A 12,518-nucleotide genomic window follows, 5' to 3' on the forward strand; every position below is an offset into this window, starting at 1 on the left:
TGCTGAAATAATAAATAAAAATGACATTACTTCATCATAAAAATATGAGTTTTTTAAACTAAAATATCTATATAGTGCATAGAAATACAAAAAAAAATTGTAAAAGCCAAAAAGCAAAAAATATATATTTAAGAAGTCATTGAAAAAAAAAACTAAAGAAGTACATCCACCAAACCTAACAAATAAATACTCAATAACCAAAGTATTATAATTTATCTAGATTACTACTATTATCTTTACATCTCATAGTTTGTGTGCATATTCCAAAACTCATTGGCCGACGCTATAATTCGTTACTTCTTCTGGTTGATCCGACTCTTGAGTAAATGCACAGCAGTTATCATGCGAATATCATGATCCTCAAGTTGGAATTTATTTATTATAAATTAGTACAAAAAATAGGGATTAAATATGAGAGATTTGTTTTGGCTGCTCACCTTATTGTTACCCGTTGGTTTAAACTCAAAAGTCATATCCATCCACTTCATTACCCAAGTTGCAGAGTTCCAGCTTGAACTATACATTGAGGCATATCTTCTACCCTTTTAATTTTGTAGTCATGAAATTGTTTATTATACTCTTGAATGCCATCATCCTTGTAAAAGTTCGACATGATAATGTGCTCCAGTACGTTTGCCTGATTTCAATTAACTAGTTAAAGATTAAAAATAAAATATCAACAAATAAACTTAAAAAAATTTATTGATAACACGTTCACGATAGTGAATTCTGTCATCATTAAAATGGGTGTCCAAGTGATAGATTGTGCAATCGTCAACCGAGATTACCATTTGATACCAGTGGTCACCCTCTTGAATAGAAACATATATCTAGACCATAAAATTTGTCCGTGAGTTATGTACGTTGATAAGGAAAAACTATATTCAACAAAGAATATCCTAAAAAAATCTTACAAATTTTAAATCAGCAATAAGTTGCATAAATTTATAAATAGGCATTGCATCTTCTGCTTTAAATGTATCTTGCTGAAGACATCCACCTAAAAATATTAATGTATTCATATAATTGTTAATACATGATAAATCATGGTTCTTTATTAGCATTATATTTATAACTTATAATCAGTAAAATTATCTTGATAGGTGTTATAAAATATACCACAAATCTCGATGGAAGTTGCCATGTTGTCTTGAAATTTATATCAGATTGCTCATCAGTGCATCTCAGTGACACTAATTCAAGAATCTGAACCATAATCCAAATATATTACTAGATTGTGCGGAAAAGCAAATCTAAATTAATTAATAGATGATTTGTGTACCTTATCAATAATGGGTCTGTCAGGTACGAAATGATCAAAGTCTGATCTAGTAGCTCTGATTGTGTCTGTTACCACAAGTTTTTCACTGTATTAATTAAAAACTAAAACACATTAGATGGGTCCTCATTGATCGACAACATGGATAATATCAAATTAACTTACGATGAATCTAGCGAGGCTGAAAATGCATATACACAGGCCTTTATCTGATCTTTCAAAAGACGCATGGTTGGAGTTGGCATAAATTCACACTTCATTAACAAGGTTTAACACAAAAGTATTAGTAATACTCATTGTAGACTAGATAGTTAATTAGCACTGCTCATAACAAACTAGATAATTAAAGATTCATGCCTAAGAGGTAATTACGTTGGTAATGGAAAAGAAATAAACAGGTCTTCTATAGTCTTTTATGGGTTTGCTCAGTGCATAAGACACCTTGAATTTATTGAATGATTTGGGCTCAATCTTTGGCTTTCTAACTCCGCCTGGGAGAGTGAACGGTAATTTTTTCTGTATCCCCATAATAGTCTTACCCTAAGAAAAAAAATAGGTTAGTAAACACTTATTATCATGTTAGGAATATACTAATAAATATGATTATGAATTTTACTGCACATGCATATACCTTTGATATATTTTTCTTTTTCATTGCAGCTCTTACAGTTGGGAATACTGGTTTGTCTATATTGATTTTGATGTTAAACGCATCATCATGAGTGAAAGACCCCTTATCCAGCTCAATAAGATCATCTTCATCATCTGATATAGTAGTATGAATATCAATATCCGAACTCTTAGCCTTCAATCGATTTGGAAATGGATGTCTCTTTTGTGAAGAAAATTTGGTTGGAGTCTTGAAATCATTGTTCAGATTCAGTTGTGTCATCATTGTCTCAATGCGGCTTATAGATTCAAGTATTTTATCAATTTTTTCGTCTCGAGCCATGTTTGCAACTCTCATTGACTGCAAAAATTCTAGGTAAAATAACTCTATATAAATGTAAAAATACAAAAAGAGTGATGGTTGTTCTGATAAAATTGTCAATGGAAAAAAACCAAAATTTCTCTAATCACAACTAATAGCAAAAATTTTTTTATAATATATAAAATGTATTACATAATATAAATTGCATAACTATTTGCCAACTTAAATTACATGCATGCTAAGGAGGACCTCTTCCACTTTAATAGACAATTCTTCACTTTTATTTAGATCCTTGTTCTAAATAACATCGTCATTGATAACTAAGTCATCCTGTACGTAGAAAGACAACATAAAAGATTAAATAACTCATAATAAATTCTACTAAAAAATAAAAATCCATTACGTTTTACCTTAGCATTGGGAACTATAGTTCCAATTTTAACAACTAGATCAATTGTGATAAGATCACAGTCTGTAGCCAGTGACATATTCTGTGTATTACATGCATCATTGGGCACTAAATCTTCGTTAAGAGGAATATCCATGATTATTATCAATTGAAGAATATTGTATGAGTAAATTTGGTTGCATGGCAAATATTTAAAATAATTTGTCAAAGTATAAGAAATTAGTCGGAATGAGCACATATATATACACCTAATAAGGATAGTTAAATTTCAATTTTATCTTTTTTTTTTTAAACTAAGTGAACAATTCTAAAAATTTTCATGTTATCTTATCTTTTGGTTAAAATCAAATACAAATTGAATTTTATCTTGATTTTTATTTTAAAATTTAACAAAGTGAGTTTTATTAATTCATATAATTATATCTTATCTATAATTATTTTTAAGTCGATAAATACTCTAATAATAATAATAATAATAATAATAATAATAATAATAATATTGGACGGATTAGTAATACTTAAATAAAAACAGGAACAAACCATTTTATTAATATTATCATGGAAAACATGAGGAATCTAGTTGAATAGCACTATACGTGTTCAAGCACTTACCAATCGATTGAAACAATAATTGAGGATACTTCAATCGATTTTATTAACAAAACAATCGATTAAATCAATAATTGAGGATACTTCAATCGATTTCACTAACAAAACAATAGATTGAATGCATACGCAAGAGGATTGCAAGCTTTCTTCAATCGATTGGTTTCCTAATTCAATCGATTGAATGCATATCAATTGATTTTAAGAACAACTGAAACAATTTCAAGCCCGTGAAACAGATTTCTTTATTCTTTGACACATTTTTTCATGGTCCAGGCCTTGGGATGATGCCCCTTGGATTTGTGATGCCTAGATTAGTGTATAGAAGATCAATTATTTCTCCTTGATGATTGATAGCTTCAGTTTTCCTGTCTTGACGCTGCCTCATCTCAGCAAATTGTCCCTCAATGTATAATCTTATGCTTTGCAATTCATCCATCAAATCTCGCATTGTTGGCGAAGGAGGTGATGGTGGTGGGAATTCCTAGGGTTGTGCTTGCACCTCAGGGTCTTGTGGTTGTCCTTGGATCTGAGGTTCTTGGGCATCCGGATCTCTTCCCATCTGTCTTAGAGTGTTGTCATCAATCTTGGCTACATTACTCAAGACCATACTTTTCTCTTCACTCAAGTCAATTCCAAGCCATTTGAAAATCTTGGTCCATTGGTAAGCATATCCTAAACCAACACTTGATTTTTCTCTCTTCATTTCAAGCATATGATGAACCATAAAATAAAGCAAGTTTATCTCCTTTCCCGTCACCATAGCCCAAAGCACTAGAATATCTTCGTTAAACAAGATTCCATGATTATGTTTTCTTGGAATCAACATGTATGAAAACAAATACATCAATATACGCTGCTCATTATCCAAACCACTACAACTTATATTACTTCTAACATCCATACGTGGATCCTCATACTGCAGACTCTGCAAACCAACCAATCTATTATATTCACCCCATTTCTCATCTGCCGTAATGCCTCCAGTAAATTTTGCCCCGTGATAAACTAAATTCCATTGTTCAGCTAATTGTTCTAAAGTAACTCTATAATGCCGTGACCCTAAATCAAACTCAATCAACGGCATTACTTCCTCACCCTCTTCATCAGTTTCAAGAACAACATAATTTAAAGTACTATAAACATCCCTAACCAAGTGGGGATAATAATCATCCTTAGTTTGTACAAAATCAGTCAAGTGCTGTGTTTGCAAAGTATTCCAGACCAAATTATAGTGTCTATCATGAATGAAATCGGCTGTTATGTACCTAGGAGGAACAATTGCCCTTAACTCGAACTTCTCCACATAGTTGTTCAATGCCCTCGGAGACGGCAGCCACCTTAACATGTAATGGGATGAAGCAACTAGTCTAGTGGATGCAGAACTTTCACCCTCAATCCTAGCTCTTTTGGCGTTTTTATTTCTGGCCATTTTGGGGATATTGGTTCGGTGGATTTTGTAGGGATTTGGATGAAGATTAGTAATATGTATGTAGTTTGAAGTGGATGTTGGTGAGATTGGAGAAGAAGTAGAGAGAATTTTTTTGGATTTAGAGAGAGAATAGAGGTTATGCAGAAATGGTGTTGTTATGTTTAAAAAGGAGAGGGAGACTGAATACGCATGGTTACCATGCTTAATATAGAGCGCATTTCAAAATTCAATCGATTGGATTATCATGCCAATCGATTGAATGCAGAAAAAAATCTATTTACGTCACATTTCAATCGATTGAATACTCATACCAATCGATTGAATTGAAATATATCATTAGTCACGTACAAACTTCAATCGATTGTATTATATATCATACCAATCGATTAAACTTTCATATATCATTCTAATAGCATAAGTCAATCGATTGGGTAACATAACCAATCGATTGAATTAACTAAACCCATATTGCTTTGATGATTTCAATCGATTGATTTTTGGGCAAACCATACTGCCTTGCAACTTTCAATCGATTATTTTGTGGTAACCTAAATTCCAATCGATTGAGTTATGGAAAACCTTAAATCCAATCGATTGTTTTGTTAATACATCGATTGATTTTCTATAAAACACTATTTCACAACTCTCTACGGATGTAACGGATCAAAGATAAAATTTTAATCGATTGGAATTGCCAAAAAGTTATTACGATCAATGGAAGATCTAATTCGTTATTGTTTTTATTTTTTATTATTAATAAACATAATTGATGAATGATAAAATAATAATTTATAAAATAAAAAATAAATTTTATAATTAAATAATATATGAGGGATTAATTTGTAATTAAAATTAGATAAGGACTATTTAACAGTTATTAAAAAATTTAAAAAAATATGTTTTGTTATAAAATCATTTAAAGATCCAAATATTCTGAGACCATCGAATCCTTTGCCAGTTTAGTTCTAAAGTAGAAGCCAATTTCTTTTATATATTTTTACAAAATGAATGTATACAGGACTTAACTAATATTATAAATTTACGGCTTAACTAATATTATATAACTTTTATTCTAATAATAAACTCTCTTAGTGTGAGGCTGAGTTTGATTTAGGTAACACTATATCTTGATCATTGCGCCAACAATTTCTTTGATTTGGGGCACACATTTCTCAGGACTAAGAAAATAAAAATCATCAGAAATTCTCATCTCAAGATTTTTCTTTCATCAAAAGATATTATATTATTTATTGATAGAAAAAGTATATCAAAAACTAATAGAAGAAAAAAAAAGTATGTTGTTGTGTTTTTACTAATAAAAACTGAATTGAAGTCCGAATCGCATCAATATTCAACAAATTAAATAAATAATTTGTCTTGTGTCTGTTGTATTTTATGGTTGTTTCTGTTTTATCATCAACATACAGCAAAAATAAATTAATATTTAATAAAATTAACTCATCAAAAAAAATTACGCGAATCATTCAATTCAACCATTATTCTTTTATTTTTTCTAGAGAAATGGCGTTGTTTGAGCATATATCCAAACCAGAAATTCTAAAAAAAAAAAGGAATAATTTTAACGGTTTATCGGTTAATTGTTGGTTCAATTAGTTTTTAAACCAATTTTTTTAGGATAGTTTTTATGTCTTAATCAAACTGACTAGGTGATCGGTTTCTAATTAATCCGATTGAACCGACTAATTTGGTTCGGTTTTCAGAACATTGTATATAACATTTAGGGTAAAGTATACTAAATTGGTCTTACTACGTTTAGATTTGATTCTGTTTTGGTTCTATTTGACTCCAAAAAAAAATTCATTTAGTTTTAACGTAGTCCTGCCGTGAAGTCAATGTTAAAAATATGGATAGAGACATTATATCCAGAGATACAAAAGTTATGTATTTTGTATCCTTTCTAATAAGAAGGACACAAAAATACTAACAAGAGATACAACTTATTTTTTAATTTTTTGTTTAATTATTTGTATCAAATTTTTATAAATATATTTTTTAATTATCATTATAATTTTTTAACTTTTTTAAATAAAAAAAATAAGAATAAATATTTCTTTTTTTCAATTTATTCTAATTGGTCCTGAATACATTGTCTTTTGTGTCATCTTTTTAATTAATGTCATTTTTTATAAATATAATATATTTAGATCAACAAAAATGCTTTATGAATATAGTAAATAAAATTTTTTTAAAGTATAGTAAATAAGCTCTTTTATGACAAACTATGTGTAAATTAAAATAACTCAACGAATTAAACAGATTGATTCGTATAACATTTTTTTTAATTGGACAAAAAATTAATTTGAGGAAGAGTTTTCAAAATGTATATAGAACAAAAAAAGTCACCTTTAAGTTAATTGTATGTTACTTCTTTTAATTGGGTTAGTCGAGTCGTCGAATTAAGTCAGAAAAAAATAAAAATTTATAATTTAATACAATATAATATATAATAATATATTATTAAATTATAATATAAAATCATTATTGATGAACAATAGTAAATTATATAAATTATGGTTTAATGAGTACTTGTATAATATATATTTTGTAGAGATCACCAATATAATATATATATTTGTTTGCATGAGGTATAATGAAAACAAACATGACTTACTGGAGAAGTGGACTAAGGTCATGGGTAAGTATATTGATTCGAACTTCATTTGCTCTTTTGGTATAATTACTTATATTTTACTACCTGACCAAGGGGAAAGAGACGTTGAGATTTAGGGTTGGTGTGCTCGTTCAGATTAAAATGGAGTTGGAACGAATAAAAATTAATTTTTATGTTTTTTAAATTATAAATTTGAGACAAAAGAATAAAAATTTTTTAAGTTATTTAATTTTTTTTAATGTGTAGGATAATGAAATTTGAATTAATTTAAGTATAATATTAAAATTATTACGTTATTATTATTATAGATAACAATCAAGATAAAAAATTTATAAATATTTGTAAATTTGTTTATTTTTTAATTTTATTTAATTTGGAGTAGATATAAAAAATTAAATTTAAAGAATTTTTTCGCATAATTTTAATTGCTAAAAATTTTTTTTTTTAGTTTTATATTTAATATCTTAAATCATCTTTATTTTTATTATTCTTTTAAATTTTTTAATTTTTATTTTCGTTATTTTTTTCTTACCATTCTGCATACACATATCTATCGTTATTTTTTTTAGAGAAAATTTCACTCCCCTCCCCTACGAGATGCTAAAATGACACTCCCCTCCCTTCTATTTTATAAATGTATATTTTCCTCCCTTTTAACTTTTAAAAAAACCTCCTCTTTAATCCATTTTAAATTTTTTGTGTTAACTAATATTAACTTTATCTATTTTTTAAAAAAAATAAAATATTTTTTGAAAAAATACCCATTAACAAAAATTTTAATTTTTATTATTAAATTTTGCTTACCAAAATACCATTTTAATAAATTACTTTTTATTGATTAAATTATATTTTTATTAAAATATTTTAAAAAAAAATTAATAATTAAATTATTTTTTTCTAAGATACCTACCCTTCAATAATTTTTTAATTATTAAATTGTGATTTTACCAAAATTTTTGTTAACAATTATTTTTATATTTTACTATTAATTTTTTCATATCAATATATATTATTTTAACATTAAATAAAAAAATCTTACCACTGTTAATATATATAACAATTAATATATTGATATTAAAAAATAATCTTACTAAAATTTTTTATTTAATATTAAAATAATATATATAGATATCGAAAAATTAATAGTAAAATATAAAAAAATTATTAATGAAAATTTTGGTAAAATTATAATTTAATAATTAAAAAATTATTGAAGGGTATTTTAGAAAAAAATTATATAATTATTAAATTTTTTAAAAAATACAATTTAATCAATAAAATAATAATTTATTAAAGGATATTTTGGTCAGCAAAATTTAATGATAAAAAATAAAAATTTTACTAATGGGTATTTTTTAAAAAATAATTTATTTTTTCTTAAAAAATGGATAAAGTTAAGATTAGTTAACACAAAAAGTTTAAAATGGATTAAAGAGGAAGTCTTTTAAAAGTTAGAAAGGAGGAGAATGTACATTTATAAAATAAAGAGGAGGGGAGTGTCATTTTAACATCTCGTAGGGGAGGAGAGTGTAATTTTCTCTTTTTTTTATTAAGTATAAGAAAGATAGAAAAGAGTATACTAGATGTATTTAGTAGAATAAAAAAGAAGACAACAAGAATAGAAATTATTGTAAAATAAAAAAGATAACCGTAAGAAGAAAGAAGAAAAATTAACTGAAAATTATATTTTTTGACCAATTTTTAAGATGATAGTTATATTAATCAGAGACAATAATAATTATACATGTATAAAAAATAATAAGAAAAAAGTATAGTATATAATATGATGAGATGATATAATAAAAATAAAATTAAAAAACATTAAAGATATTCAAGATGAGATTGAAGAAATACATTTTTTTATCTATTAGAATTATGGACGGAGATAAATAACGATTTGGATATAAATTTTTAAATTTGCTTCTAATTAAACAGAATTGAAAAAATAAATAAATTTAATAATATTTATAAATAACTAATCTTTATATAATATTAGTAAGTATTTATATTGATTTTGTTACACATAATAACAACAAAATATTTTTTTAATCTTATTTTTAATTTAAATTTATTTATTTTATACATTTTACATGTTAAATAACTTAAGGTATTTTATTTTTTATAATTTATTTTTAATTATTAATATTAAATTTATAATTTTAAAAATAAAAATATAAAATTAATTTTTTAAACTCAATAGAAAAGTGGTTGAACAGGCACTTGAGCCGCTAGTTAAGGTAGTGATGGAATAAGGACTAACGTGTTTTCTCACAAATTAGTAGCAACATGAAATAAGTGAGGAAAGTCTATCAGTTGTTAAGCAGTTGCAAATTCCTTACTAAATAAGCTTTTGATTAGTGACTCAATTGCGACCAGTTACTTCTAACATTTTTTCGGTTAGCTTTGGATTTGTTATAACTCTGCGACGAATTTCCAACGAGATTAGCGAGTAATTTGCTACAAAATAGCTAGGATATAGCTTTTGCTTTGCGATAATATTGCCGTTGCCAAGTCGCTCGCTAAATTAAACTTGCAACAACTTAGCGACAAATATATTTTGCCCGCTAATCAGCGACTTGAAATCAACGAACGAAGTGTGTCAGTTGTTAAACGATCGCAAATTTCTCGCTACTTAGGTCCTAGGCACTCAATATCCGTATTTTCACTTTAGCGACTAATTAGCAAGGAACACTTCCCTAACTAAATGATTTATCCGTTGCGACAAGTGAGCGACGACTGTTTTCTGTTGCTACCCTAATTTTGAATTTTTACAATATTATACGACAAATTAGCAAGAAACTAGTTGCTCGCTAAAAATAAAAACTTTTGTGACAAATTAGCTAGGAATTTGTCCATTGCAGAATGCATTTCAAGTCTTTGTGACGGATTAGCTAGTAACATTGTTCCTCACTAATTAGCCTTTTCGCACAAAGTTTATTTAGCGACGAACTAGTGTGTAAACTGTTTCTCGCTAATTGTATATCAAACACTTACGACGGAATAGTGAAAATAATATCCCTCGCTACTTTACTTTTATTCGATTGAACCCCTAAGTGACTGATCTGCTAGAACATTGTCACTCACTAATTAATTTGTGACAAATTAGCGAAAAAATTTTCTCATCTCTTTTTTTTAGCTACAAAAGTCAATCTGTGAGAAACAAACTTACTCGTAAATCTCTCACTAATCAGTCGATTTTCTCAAGTTCGGATATTTTGTGACCGCTCATTAATTTTGTCGTTAGTGTGTCACTAATTTCTCGCAAGTTAGTGACGGATTAGTGACAAAATATTTCTCACAAAAATTCGTCATTAATTTGTCAAATTCTTGTAATGTATCTATAGATTAGACTTTATTCATTTGGATTTGGCTAAATAATGAATCAGGATATGAACATCATCCAACCAAAATATTATTGACCAAAATTTGACTAGACGAGCTATACATCAAGTAGCATTTCTTGGGACAAGAACAAAAGTAATTTTGAATTTAGGACATGTACATGATGTCTCTGGTACAGGTTGAGAGATGGATCGGGAACTCACGGGTCGGAGCGGATGCTGGATTATCTGACTGGAGCAATGGGGGGTGGTACCTGCAAAGACACTCTGATGCTCAAGTCAGAATGGATCTAAGAGGTATAAGGCGTGAGGAATGAATGAGTACCTGAGGGGGCCTGGGGCTCCCTTTTATATAGGTGATGGTAATTATCTTATCTTATCTTATTTGGTTAAGATAAGGGAGGTATTTGAATTTGATTGTTGGTTAGAAGCTCTAGTGGGTCGGTTCCGGACCTTCTAGAAAGGTGAAGCGGGTCGGACCCGGGTAAACGGGTTCGGGGACCATTCCGGGTGTGGGATTCGTGGGACGGATCCATAACAGTTGCTCCCGGAGCGAGAGTGAGGGTGCTCGGTCTCATCGCTGAAGGAACCTTTTCCTCACCGTTGTGGTTTGGTAAGGAGATCGTTGTTTGGTTTTCCCGGTCGAGGTCGGGGATTCGGGGAGTTTCTGGCCGTTTCATGGCCAGGCGAGGAGCGCGTTGTTTGGGCGTCTCATCACATGCCGGGTTTGATGACTGTTCCGAGGAAGGGCCCGGAGATTGGGTCTGGAACAGTTGTCCCTGGAGCATGAGAGTATGCTTGCTTGGTCTCAATGCTAAGTTGTTGGAGAGTCCGATTCTCTACGAGTTGGAAGACTGTCAGCTTATGCTTGTTTGTGTTCTTTTTTGGGCCATTATTGTGAACTTATTAGGCCTCTTGGTGGGCCAATTTCAAAACTTTGTTTATTTAGCTTATTTGTATTTCCGTCTTGTTGGCTTTGCGAGTGATCGATTCACAAGTCACTGTTTTTGTTATTTGGATATTCGTTTTGTTGGCCTCGCGGAGATCGATTCCCGGGTATTCATTTTGTTATTTGGATATTTATTTTGTTGGCCTCAGAGTGATCGATTCCTAGGTGGCCGTTTACTTAGTTGGATATCCGTTTTATTGTTTGGATATTCATTTTGTTATTTGGATATCCGTTTTGTTAGCTTCGGGATGATCGATACCCAGGTAGTCGTGTACTTATTTGGATATTTGTTTTGTTAGCCTCAGGGTGATCGATCCCCTGGTAGCCATTTACTTATTTATTTGGATATCTGTTTTGTTGGCCTCGGGGTAATTGATTCCCGGGTAGCCGTTTACTTAGTTGGATATCTGTTTTGTTATTTGGATATCCATTTTGTTGACCTCGAGGTGATCGATCCCTGGTCATCGTTTTTTGTTACTTGAATATCCGTTTTGTTGGCCTCGGGGTGATCGATTCCTTGTAGCCATTTATTTATTTGGATATCCGTTTTATTGGTTTCGGGGTGATCAATTTCCGGGTAGCCGTTTACTTGTTTGGATATTCGTTTTATTATTTGGATATCTATTTTGTTGGCCTCGGAGTGATCGATCTCCGGACCGCCATTTTTGGTTGTTTGGATACCCGTTTTGTTATTTGGATATCTGTTTTGTTGGCCTTGGGGTGATCAACTCCTGGGTAGCCGTTTACTTAGTTGGATATCCGTTTTGTTATTTGGGTATCCATTTTATTGGCCTTAGGGTGATCGATCCCCGGTCGCCGTTTTGTTTATTTGGATATCTGTTTTGTTGGCCTCGGGGTTATCGATTTCCCTGTAGCCGTTTACTTATTTGGATATCCGTTTTATTGGCTTTGGGGTGATCGATTCCCGGTAGCCGTTTA

Source organism: Arachis ipaensis, chromosome B6, assembly GCF_059453495.1.
Source record: "Arachis ipaensis isolate K30076 ecotype BB chromosome B6, ASM5945349v1, whole genome shotgun sequence".
NCBI lineage: Eukaryota > Viridiplantae > Streptophyta > Magnoliopsida > Fabales > Fabaceae > Arachis > Arachis ipaensis.